The 12822-nt window shown below is 33.2% G+C and overlaps 1 pseudogene; it reads right to left on the reverse strand.

Moving 5' to 3' along the window:
- Positions 1-1393: 1393 nt before the first annotated feature.
- Positions 1394-12534, reverse strand: LOC143566188 (transcriptional regulator STERILE APETALA pseudogene; annotated as a pseudogene).
- Between the last annotated feature and the right edge of the window lie 288 nt (positions 12535-12822).

The raw sequence follows: 12822 nt of genomic DNA on the forward strand, positions 1-12822 counted from the left end.
AAAAAGATGGCCTGTAAGCTGGTTACTTAGTAAGGTGCACAAGTCCGGTTTTTTTAAACCGGTTCCGAGTTTGGTCAATAAAGTCAAGAATCAGGTCGGGTAAGAACCCAGTCTGGATAAAATTGAGATTTTGACTGGTTTTGCCGGGTTTTTATCAGTTTTTGGCCGGGTTAGATACGGGTTTTGACTGGGTAGACATGGAACTGATTCCTGTGGTTCTGGTTTGGTTTCGGGTCCGGGTACGGTTTCTTGGAGGAATTGGAACATGGTTTGTACTCGTGGATCGGGTAGGATGGGTCTGGTTCCAGGTCGGTTACATCGGGTCGGGTCCAGAACAACATAACATAATAAATAATTTAAAAATTAGAGTAAATGCAATGATCAAATTGAAGCATGGAAAATTAGAAATTACATTTATAGTTCTGAAGTATGATGTAACTTCAATAGTTTCTTTTCCCACATGAGTTGAAACAAAAAATTTAACATGGTTTTACTCGACCCAACTTGCAAAAATTATTTGGCACAACCTAGAGCAAATTCATTGTGGGAGGTGTGAAATGGGACACTATCTCTGGCACGTAGGCTTGGCGCACGTAAAAACCACCATAGCAAAGGCGTAGAGGGGCGCATACAAGGCGGATCCATAGGGGCTCGTGGGTGCGGGGCATAGTCGATTTGATATTAAATAACATTTTACCTAATCATTTTGCTCGACTGGAACCCACCACCATATTTCAAACAACCACAACACATCTTTAGTTCTTTCTTCTACAGTCGTGAACTATGGCTAACATCTACACAAACTATATTCAAATAAGATGAGTTGCATACTTGCATTCCCATATCTTTTTATCTAGTACATTCATTCATAATTAAGTAGATGTTTGTCCTTTAGTTTGTTATGTATACATAACTACTAGATAGAAATCCAAAATAAACGAAAATAAGCTAATTAATCGAGTTACAGGTTAACTCAAGCTTAAACAAGTCGAATCTTTATTGTAGATTGGTCAAGTCAGCACGACTTATATTGTCACGCGTCTAAGTTAAATCTCAACTTGACTCGCGCCTTCATTCGAATTTAACTTACAAAGGTTAAAAAAACACACATGAACATGAATCCTCTAAAAATGAATTTTACACAAATCCTCTTTACCAACCAACTAACTCTACAACATCCACTACACCCAACTAATAATCAAATCATCTCCAACAATAAAAGTAACAAGCCAACAAATACCCATGCAACCATGCATAACCAAACCTAGCTAACCCTAACCAATGTGTCAAACCAATTAACCCCAACACCAAACCAGTTCACCCACCCATTCGGGTCCGGTTCACTCACTTCCTAACCATAAAGTCAAAGCCAGTCAACACTCCCATCAACAGCCTATAAACGCGCCCCAAAGTCCCACAACTGAATCATGTTATCACTCGTACTAGCCGCTACATATCGCTCATCTGCAGCCATGGCGGTCAAATCCCCTATTCGCTCTCGTAACATGTACAAATATGCCCCATGCTCCAACTCCCAAACCCTAATCACACCCTCGATTAAAATAAACGCGTAGCCACCGTTTATGCAACCTAACAAACTACCGCGTGCCATGAACCGACAGATCTCCTCCAAACTACCCACCCGGCGCACATTAGCTACACCCCTACTATTTACAAACATTAGAGCCTTATCAAATGCATCAGCTGCACCCACATTAATCTGCCTCCTAAACTCTTCTTCTCCTAATATCATTTGGTTTTGTAAATCGAAAACGATTACCCTTTGTCTTGTGAACCCTACTGATGGCTCGTCACTTGTTATGCGGACTCGTCCAATGTGGTCTGTTAGATCTGTGAGTAAGTGCCACCCGTCTACTGCGTCTGGATCGGTTAATGTGCCACCGATGAATACAACTTCTTCGGTGTTACTGCTTCGTACATGAAATGCACGGTTTGGAACACCTATGTATAGAAAGATCAAAATCATGTAAGATATTTTCTATTATTAATCAAGCAGAATAATTATAAAAATATGTAATTAGTTTATATCTCCTGGTGAACATAATTACTCTAAACTTAATATATGCTATATGGAATACCATCAATTTTGTAATAAAGATACTATTTTTGTCACATGAAAAGTAATATATACATAAGCATATAATGTAAAACGGTCTCTTATCCTACAAGGCGTACGAAGTGACCAAAATGCAACGCGCCCCCTTGAATGAAGACCGAAGAGTAAACTAGTTAAGCACAAAGTTAAATAATCACGCACAAATTACGCAACATGTATAGCTAATCAAGCAACTTATATAAATAATTATGCAGCGTATATGTTAATGACCAACCTATGTTCATCGACGTTATTTTAAAAAGTATCGAAATATCATACTCAAATTAAATATAACAAATTGCTCGATTTTATAATGTAATCTTAAAATAGTCTTGTATAAAAAATCATTTACATTAAAAAATAACAGAACTTGGAAAATTTAACAATGGTAGGTTATATCAATTGCGGCACCCTCCCATAATCTTGACCATTGGTTTTCTTCATCAATGGTCTAAATTTCATTCTACAACTTGAAGGTTAACAATACTTTATACAACCTAATTTTGTTCACATTGCATGAGCAAATTTTGGTTATACAAAACAATTTAACAATATACTTATACAACCGAAATTTGTTCACGTCACATGTAACAAATTTTGATTATGGTTATATAAAACAACTAAAAATTTAAAATCATATGAAAAAAATAGTTTGGTGATTTTATGTACATTACTATAAGCATTTTTACGTAAAAATTACAAAATTTAAAAATTTTGAACCATTAATAAAAAATTCAAATGACTTTATGTTATTTATTTTTGTACTAAATATAATTTGATAATGTTATGTAATGAATCTCTAATAAGTGTGTTTTAAAATAATATTTATGTACATAGTTCTCTTGTAAATCTAGACACTTTACTTGTTCTAAAACCCTAATAAAAATATGTGCATGATCAAATTCTATTTCAAGTACCTGCATAAAGTCCGACCCACCACCGATCACAACCCGCGAAATCCACAAGAACACCATCAGTAACCACATCACCCAAATGCGCCCTACGCGAAACACCCGGGGTATTAATCAACGCCACATGAATATCACCATCAAGAGACGCAAATACAAGCCGGTCACCACTAAAAAACAACCCGGACACAGCCCGAGAATATATTCCAAGATGATCACGTTGATGTGGCCGAAACGTGCCAACATGGAGCCTATTTGGAATGTGGTATAAGCGAACTGATCCGTCAGTAAAGCCCACAGCAATATGGTAATCGGATAATGCAATGCGGGTGCAAATTAGGGTTTCGTCGTCGTTGTTGTTGTTGTTGTTTGGTGGGAAATGTAGGGTTGTGTGGATGTAGGTCCCGGAACGTAAGTTTGAAGCGGTGACGTGGCGGTAAATGTATTCGTCGTGCCACGTGGGATGGGCTAGGTGGTGGCGGTGCCAAACGTGTCGGGTTAGGGTTTGCCACAAGGGTTCGGATTGTGATATGCTTCGCCATGTTCTACAAACCTGTAAAATTAAGTAGATTTAAGGATTACATGAGGATATTAAAGAGTATTAAGTAACACTAAATAGAACACAGAATTATTAAACTAAGTGTGACAATCTCTACATTTACACTTACAAGAACATGTCTTTATCACATGTGACAAGCATGTAAATGTTACAGTATAATTTTCCAATTCTAATAGTAGACTAAATAGAACACATAGAATTATCAAACTCAATGTGACAATCTATACATTTACACTAGTTACAAGAACATGTCTTACTTTATCACACGTGACAAGTTTGTAAATGTTATAATTTTGCTATTCTAAGTTATGATTTTATCGAAGACTAAATAGAACGCATAGAATTATTAAACTCCATGTTACAATCTATACATTTTACATTTACAAGAACATGTCTTACATTATCAGATATAGCATGTATATAAATGTTACAATTTTGCTATTTTAAATTATTGTTTTATAGAAGACCTTTAAATTAATGGTTGTTTAAAGACTTATGAATTTGTTAAATTAGTAGATTAAGGAGTTGAGTAAACTTTTACGTATAATTAACAGTATTTTCCTTTTTTTATGCCAAAAAGTAAATGATATAGGCCACTAGAAAAATTGAGCTAGAAAAAATTTATCTTAATCTAACTCATATACCCTCTAAATCTATTTATAAATTGGAGAAGAACATCTTTTAACACCCGCGTCTAGCGACCACAAGCCATTTAATGCTTGCAAAGTTATCTAGGACCCAAGACAAGCTTTAAACATAAAATTTAACAAGCGGAGCTCAAACTTTAAGATATCCGAAGTTAAACGTCTGCTAACTATTATATAAAAAAGATGGGATTCATCACAAGATACTAAATTATTGCAAGAACAAAAAAAAATCTTAATTGTTAAGTTTGTTAAAACTTTTAAAGTTTTGTATTCCTTAGATACAAATGTGTACTTGTATACGATAAAAATCATTAAACTAATTTGTACATTTGTTTTTTTTTTTTATCTTTTTTGGTGATTTTTTAACTGTTCCTACACAAATTTAGATAATTTAACATACACATGAAACATGAATTTCAAATTATAAATGTATATGTTCCTCAGACACACACACACACATAATTTGTTTATATTATTTTAATTAGCTTCAAATAATTCATAAAATATAAAAACAAAAAGATAACAAACTGTATTCTTCCCATAACATTCCTACATTAAAACTCCATAAATTTTATTTTTAGCTAACTATAACTACACTTATATTTGATATACCCATCGCATTTTAAATTAGCTTATAAAGTTAACATGTTTAAATAAGAAAATATATGAATATTAGACTATGCGTAGTTGGGTTTCCCACAAATCGTTGGATAGGGAGAGAGGATTGGTGTTTTGATAAAAAAATAGTAATGAGATAATTATTTAAATGAGCTCTATTCACTACATCCATTTATTTACTTTATCAAATGACGTACGCTCCATCTACTACACATGGTCAGAAACTTTTACAAAAGAAAATTTTTTTAAAAACTAAAGTAAAACCTTTTTTCTTATACGATAAAAAAAATATTCTAAAAGATTGGAACTAAACAGAAAACTTTAAAAAACAAAAGGTTGGCGCCTTTTTAAATTAAAAGTTTAGTGAGTAACATACTTTTACACAAAACACAAGAAAAAAAAACAAAGAATATACTGAATAAATAAAAACTTGACTTCATAAGATAGAAAAACTTTAGCAGCATGGTGATATATATCCTATGAGATAAGGGAAGTATTCATGCGCTACAGACATGCAGACAGCTAAGAGAGATATACATACAATATATGTATATATGTATTTTAATTAATTATTATATTAAGGGAATAAATGCTCAGAGAATAAGAAAACCACAGCTTTGTTGGTGTATTGTGTAGATCACCTGATGCTAGACCTATACTTACACACCTACTCACTTTAACTTTAGTAGGGTTTCGTCTTGTCTTCTTAAGTACCACCTACTACTTATTTGTTATCATAATAATAATCTTCCATGCCAATTTCAGCCTTTTACCACCATGCTTTAAACTCTCTTGATTCAGAGTTTAGGAGGGACTACTTAATTGTTCTCAACTACTTGACAATAATTTAATTCAACTTTTCTAAAACAATAATTTTGATACATTAAACATTATATCAGTTCTATTGGACCATATCGCTTCAAGTGGCTCCGATGTCATGTAAGAGACTTGATTACTTTTCATTTAATATAGGGTTACAATATATATAGCAAAACCGAGCAGGTGGATTCAATACTAAAACCCTAAAAACTATATGATCCAATAAGTTGAACGTTTGAGCTTTAGGTTTTCGCTAACCAATATCGTACGTAGAGTCACTAATTACACTCCTAATTTCACATTCCACACCACCGTAAAAACATACGTCTCTAGGTATGAAATGTTAAAGGTCTCACTGTATATGTGACGCGCATGTGACATACTCCAATTTAGGCGGTGTATCACGGGAGTTATTAGTTACAGGTTGTAAGTTATCAATTTATCCTCTCATATAATAACTAATTTCAGGTACTTTTCTTTAACTTTTCATAAGTTATAAGTTAAGGATCTAAAAATAAGGAATCCCAAACACCCGCTTATACCTAGATATCATTAGCTGGTTATATCGCTTTTTTGAAGACAACAATACTTGGGCTAGGTGGCACGGACTCTGTTTAATCGTAGAGGGGTCGACATGAAGGTGATGGACATCGGATACATCTCCGCCTTCTAGAGGAGCCCCCAAAAATGGAATTCGACGTCAGATTCTCCACGCATATAACCAGATCGATGAACAACCTTTAAAGTTTTTTTTTATATTTTTAAAGCATAAAACTATTACTTGATATTTTATAAAAGAGGGAAACAAATAATGGAACTAAATGAAGTGTTATGTGATGCTAATAAAAAGAAGCAAAGAGTGGATACACCACATAGTCTCACACCTTAATAACATTAAGCCACATCACCTTTTAAATACACTATCAATTTTTTTGTATTTTCATTTGAAATGCAAAGATATTTTGGTTTTCGGTTAAAACCAAGTTCGGGTAAAAGTTAGCTTGTTCGTTAACTCACTCATTTGATTCGTTTCGCTCATTTGGGTCGCTGAGATTAACCTCAACTTAGCATATTTTGTCATTCAAATATAAGATGTTCAATGTTTTAACCTTAGTAAGTTAAACCAAGCCAAGTTTTCTCAAGTATATTTATTATTTTCTTATATTATATTTATATATCATAGGCACGATAAATTTTATATATGCATTCCAAAGGAATTGAAAGTACGGTAGTATAGAATCAAATGAAGGATGTGGACAGGACGACAAGGTACCCAAAACAAGTACAACTCCAGGATGATATATTTATATAAATATATATAGATGGAAACCATATCTACTTAAAACAATCTTTAGTAGTATAAACATCTAATCTGCGTCCCAAAAACAACACAAAAAGGCAAAAGTAATAAAAACATCCCATATTTCTTTGAAAGCGACAAAGTGTGGGTCTATTTTATGGACATGGATTGATGGTCAACAATTTGACTTCAACTGAACCTTGCATAGACACCACTTTCTAAAAGTTATGTTCCTTTTCATATTTTTTTATATTAATATTTAATATTCTTATCTTAAATAGCTCATTTAAATATTCAAAATAAAGGTATAATCTACCATCCCTCTTTGATTGTATCACCTATCATATAAAAAATTACACATGACTTAGGCTGAGGGGTGTGGGGCTTCAGCGGGGGCGCGAGAGCCCCTCCGCTCCCGCCCCCAGGCGCGAGCACCACACCACCGGGGCGCGAGAGGGGCGCGAGCACGGAATTCAAAGCAGGCTTAAGGTGGTTCGCGGGACCTGTAGGCGTAAAGGGACATTGGGAGACGTGAAATAGCCGTTGGGAGTACATAAATGAGCCGTTGGGCTCTTTAATTTAATAAAAAAAAAGTATTCTTCCTATATATAAACCCAATATCACCTAAAACAATTACCACACCCAAAATCACATAAAACAATTACCACAACTTAAAAAAAAAACCCAAAATCAACCCATCTTCCAAACTTTTTTTTAAAAACATGTCTGGAAATTGGTACTCAAACCTAGATTCAGGTTATAGTTACGACGATTTATAATACGTTTTTTGAATATATTTATAAAAAAATAAAAAAAAAAATCCGCTGGAGCCCCTGCTGGAGCCCCTCCACACCAGGGCCAGGGGCTCCAGCGGGGGCTCCAACACCCATCTTATCCAGTTTCTCTCTCTGCCACACGTCACAATATTATTGGCTGGAGCCCCCACTCGCGCCCCCGTTAGAGCCCCCCACACCCCTCAGCCTTATAGTAAAGATAGCTCTCTCTATGAAGGAATAATAACTTTTTGATAATGTCATGTCATGAAAATTTGTATGTTTTATGTTTATTTAAGTATGTGATTTGGTTTAAGTTACACATTGACTATTAAGGTTTAAACTCTAAAGGTAATAAGTTTGAAGTTTATGACTTTAATTTTGTAACAAGTTTAGGGTCTCAACTAACTTATGTTAAGTTCTCTTGTTTTTTTTTTTACATTTATAACTGCTAGGAGACCCTCAACACAAAAATCCTTTTTTGAATAGAGAACGAAGAAAATCGCAAAACCTTTATCTATTGTCTAAATGTAACGCATAGCGCTCTTATATAATCACCTATCCCACTCTCCTTGTTTCTCTCTCAATCTACGCTATATCAATTACCAAACATGTTTCCAAATATATTATATAGTTTTATAGTTCTACTTTAAATTGATTTTATATTAAACACTCACCCATAAGCATCTTCAATAATGCTCAAAAGTTTGTTTGTTTAATCAAATGAATAAAAACTTGTGTTTATGTCCGTTCCATTATTAAATTAACAAACATATACAAACGTACCGTCGAATGATTTGCTAAATGTTTGATTCATTTAGAAGCCTACATGCCACCTAGATTTTGGATAATAAAAAAAAACACTTCCATTGAACGTGGTATAACTATTTCTCTAACTGCATACAAATAGCCTCTACTTTTTTATGTTTTCTAAATCTACACATTTTATACCCAACAAATATGATGAAGAGTTATTGAAGACAAGAGTGTTAGGAAATGGCCAAAAACCCTATTGTCAAAAGGCTTTCAATGGCTTTTTTATTCTTTCATTCCCAAGAAAGTGATGGTCAAAAGCCCCCCTAAACAAAAGTATTGTCCCCCTTTGGAAAGAAGAGACGAACCTGCACCATCCCCTCTATCAACTTGCTAATTATTTAAACCCTCCAAATCCCAGAATTGTCACGCCCAAACCATCTTTTCTTATCATAAAGATTAAAAAACAAAACATGTAAAAAAAGTAAACACCTTTTGTTTTTGTCTTTTACTGACAATATATATACACATAGATATGAAACCAACTTTTAAAAAATATAAAGAATATTAACACATGTGTTAGATATAATAAAAGAGTATATATACAGTCATGTAGAGGTAATGATCTTTTAGAAATCAGCCTCTCTATCATTTGAAAAGGGTACTTCTGTTATTTATAAGATTTTTTATTGGGTATGGTTGTTGTATGAATACAGTTATCCCTTAAAACTATATAAATACAAGTGTTTAGTTAAATATAGGTGTTTATATGGTTCTCTCTTAAAACACGTAAAAAAGTCATCATTCCAATATATATATATATATAGGTGTTATTGAATCATTTAAGACTAAGTTTATCAACAACCTTTTGTGAGGTTGTTACACTATTTGAGTTTTAAAAAAATAAACTAAATCAAACTAATCCAACGACATAGCCGTGCTCCCAACCCAGGCCATGACCTTCACTCATTTAAATATTCTTTTTCTTCTTCCTTTCTTTTACACAATTTCTTTTCTATACAATTTGATTTTTTTAATAATTTATATTTAGTTTATTTTTATAAGCATTTCGATATAAAGTTTATAAAAAACGAGGCATTTTTAAAAATATGTATTTTTTAATATTATTATATGTAAATTTTATGTTTTTAATACGTGTAAAAATTCAAGGTATTTTTTTATAGAATTATGATTGTGTAACAAAACATAAATTATATATATATATAATGTATTAAAATAATTAAGCTGAGTTGGGTTGTGAATAAAAATGAAAAATTGAGTTAGATTTAGTTGTGTATGTAGAAAAGAGAGAAATTAATTTTTTATTAAAAAATTAGGTTAAATTGAGTTGATAAACTTGAAAGTCATCCGTGTATGTATGGTATAAATAAATAAATGAAGAGGTACAAATGGATCAGCATACTACTAGAATAATTTATACGAAATCGTACCGCCTAAGAATGACCTATTATATGCATACGGAAATGATAAAATGCACTCAATAATAACATGTTACCACATGAACAAACCCTAATTTCTAATTAATAATAATTGTTATGATTTTGGACCATTCTAAATCTTAAACCAGCGTTCATTATTTTAAATATATTGAACAGGAATGGAGGATATGTTGGAAATCAATCATACGAACACGAAATTTTATCACAATCAGAATACGTCTATATCTGTTTATTGTTGACTAAAAACCACATTAATCGTACTCAAATTAAAGTTTTCCGAACATAAGTAAGGATAACTGAAAAGTATGTTTCGTATCAATTCTAAAAAGAAAATAGAAAAAAGAAATATGTAAACATATATTTAATGTTATTAAAGATTTGTTTATCAAAAAGGTATAATGTATTAACAATAAAAATATTAAAAATCGTTTAAAATTTTCTGTTATAAGTGCCTAATTTTTAGGTAAATATTAAAAATCGTTTAATTGGTTTTAAGAAAATAAAATAGTAAGGATAACTGAAAAGTATGTTTCGTATCAATTCTAAAAAGAAAATAGAAAAAAGAAATATGTAAACATATATTCAATGTTATTAAAGATTTGTTTATCAAAAAGGTATAATGTATTAACAATAAAAATATTAAAAATCGTTTAAAATTTTCTGTTATAAGTGCCTAATTTTTAGGTAATAACATATTAATTTTTATTTACTATATTTTAGTTAATAAAAAATTATACTTTAATACAATATAGTGTATTAACGTGTTTAAAATAAAATGTAACCGTTCAAAATGTTAATAAGTAGTTCTCTTGGCGTTGAAGCTACACGTTTACAAAAAAATGCATACTTAAAAATTTTAAAGGGTAACTAAAAAATATGAAAATAACTAACCATTTGAAATGGCAAAACACCCTATAGCCTCATCTTTGGCTCAGAATCTGTCATTCTTGCGGAAATCGGGGTAAATTGAAGAAGGGTGAAAAACATAAATGAAGAAGCTAACGACTCTGAGGTTCTGCTTAACCTCGATCTCTTGAAAGAAGCTCGCAAGCAGGCTGCAATTGAGGAAGCCAGATACAAGAAAAAGTTGGAAGCCTTCTATAACACAAGGGTAAGAAAGGAAGTGTTTAAACCCGAAGATCTAGTCCTTGAAACAACGAGGCCAGCAGACAGTCTGACATGGGAAATTGGGTAGGATTAATGTGGTTTTTAGTCAACAATAACTAAACAGGATTAATGTGGTTTTTAGTCAACACTCTGCGTTATTCCATCTTACCTTTGACATTCTAATAGACTAAATAAACTTCTAAAACATTCAAAAACTAAACAGATCAATCTAAACTTTCAAACTGGTAATTAAAATAAACTTAAACAATTAAACTTTCTTATAACTCATTTCAAGATAAAGTTTCAACGGAATAATCACCCTAGTCTATGGGATCTTACAATATTATATTAGTCTAGATTGTGTATCTGATTGAAATTGATGCGTCATTTCTTGTTCAATCGGATACACATCTAGAACACTATGTCACTACTCTAGATGTTTATCCGATTGAGCATGTTGCTTAATTTATGTTCAACTGGATACACATCTACTATATTACATCACTCCAAATGTCTATCCGGTTAAACTTGTTTGCATTACATCATGTTCAATCGGATACACATCTAGAAAATCACATCACTCAAAATGTGTATCCGGTTGAACTTGTTCGTGTAACTTCATGTTCAACTGGATACACATCTGGACAGAGGCGGATCCAATTCATTAATAGGGGGGAAATGCCCCGTGTGCAGAGGCGGATCCATGACGGTGTAGGAGCTCTCGCCGGAAAAGTGACGTTGGTTAGTGGTTCCTGGTTCGTGCGGTCCTTCGGTGGTTGGCTGAGGTATCATGCGGCGGAGATGATGAATGACGGTGTCCGTTTTGATGAGTGACGGTGTTTTTTTACCGACCTAGTTTAGCGAATGGCTTTGAGTTATGGTTTTGAGTTAATGGCTTTGATGAGTGACGGTGTTTTTGTACTGACCCAGATAGGTATCAGATCAATGGCTTTTGATAGAACTATGGTTTTGAGTTATGTTTAGCGAATTAATGATTTGGTATTATATAACCACTATTTGTTTTTGTACCGACCTAGTTTAGCTGACCCGAATGTTGCCCCCGTACTTAAAATTTCTGGATTCACCACTGCATCTGGAATGCTATATTAGTATGTGTATCTGATTAAACTTGTTATGTTCAATCGGATACACATCTATAGATAACGAAATGTTGCATGAATCATATAAAACTCACACAATGTAGCAATATTTAGAACCTTACAATATACTTCAAGTATTCAAAATAATAATGTGAGGTTATAACCTGGAAGATAATAGCAAGAGCAGGAGCAACCGCAAGGCGGCCAAATGCAAGAGCAGTGTCCATGGCAACTTGAGTAGCTAAAGCTTCTATAAACGGCTCAGGCCACACAGCAGTTTGAAATCGTTGACGAGAATGAGACGGTTCTTCGAACTCGCCACCGTCACCATCTCCTCCGTCGTCATGTGACGAAGAAGACGAGGACGTTGACATGTTTGCTTTGATCTGTTGCACACAACAAAGTAGTAAAGATCACCCAAAATGCACTAGGAAGATATGGTCCCAAGAGGTTGTATAGCCTTTGTGTGTAGTGTATATATACACTAGTACACAACAAACAAACAAGTCAGGTTTTTTATACACCATGTGCTTACAATTATTTTATACTAAAATGCTTTGGTTTAGGACTGTTTAAAAAGCTCGCGGCTCGAAGCTCTCGCTCGGAAATAGCTCGAAAAAAGCTCGGCTCGAAATAGCTCGACTCGACTCGGCTCGATTTCT

The sequence above is a fragment of the Bidens hawaiensis genome, unplaced genomic scaffold (genome assembly GCF_021521415.1).
Source record: "Bidens hawaiensis isolate Kalapana, Puna unplaced genomic scaffold, B.hawaiensis_p1.1 tig00022738_1, whole genome shotgun sequence".
Classification (NCBI taxonomy): domain Eukaryota; kingdom Viridiplantae; phylum Streptophyta; class Magnoliopsida; order Asterales; family Asteraceae; genus Bidens; species Bidens hawaiensis.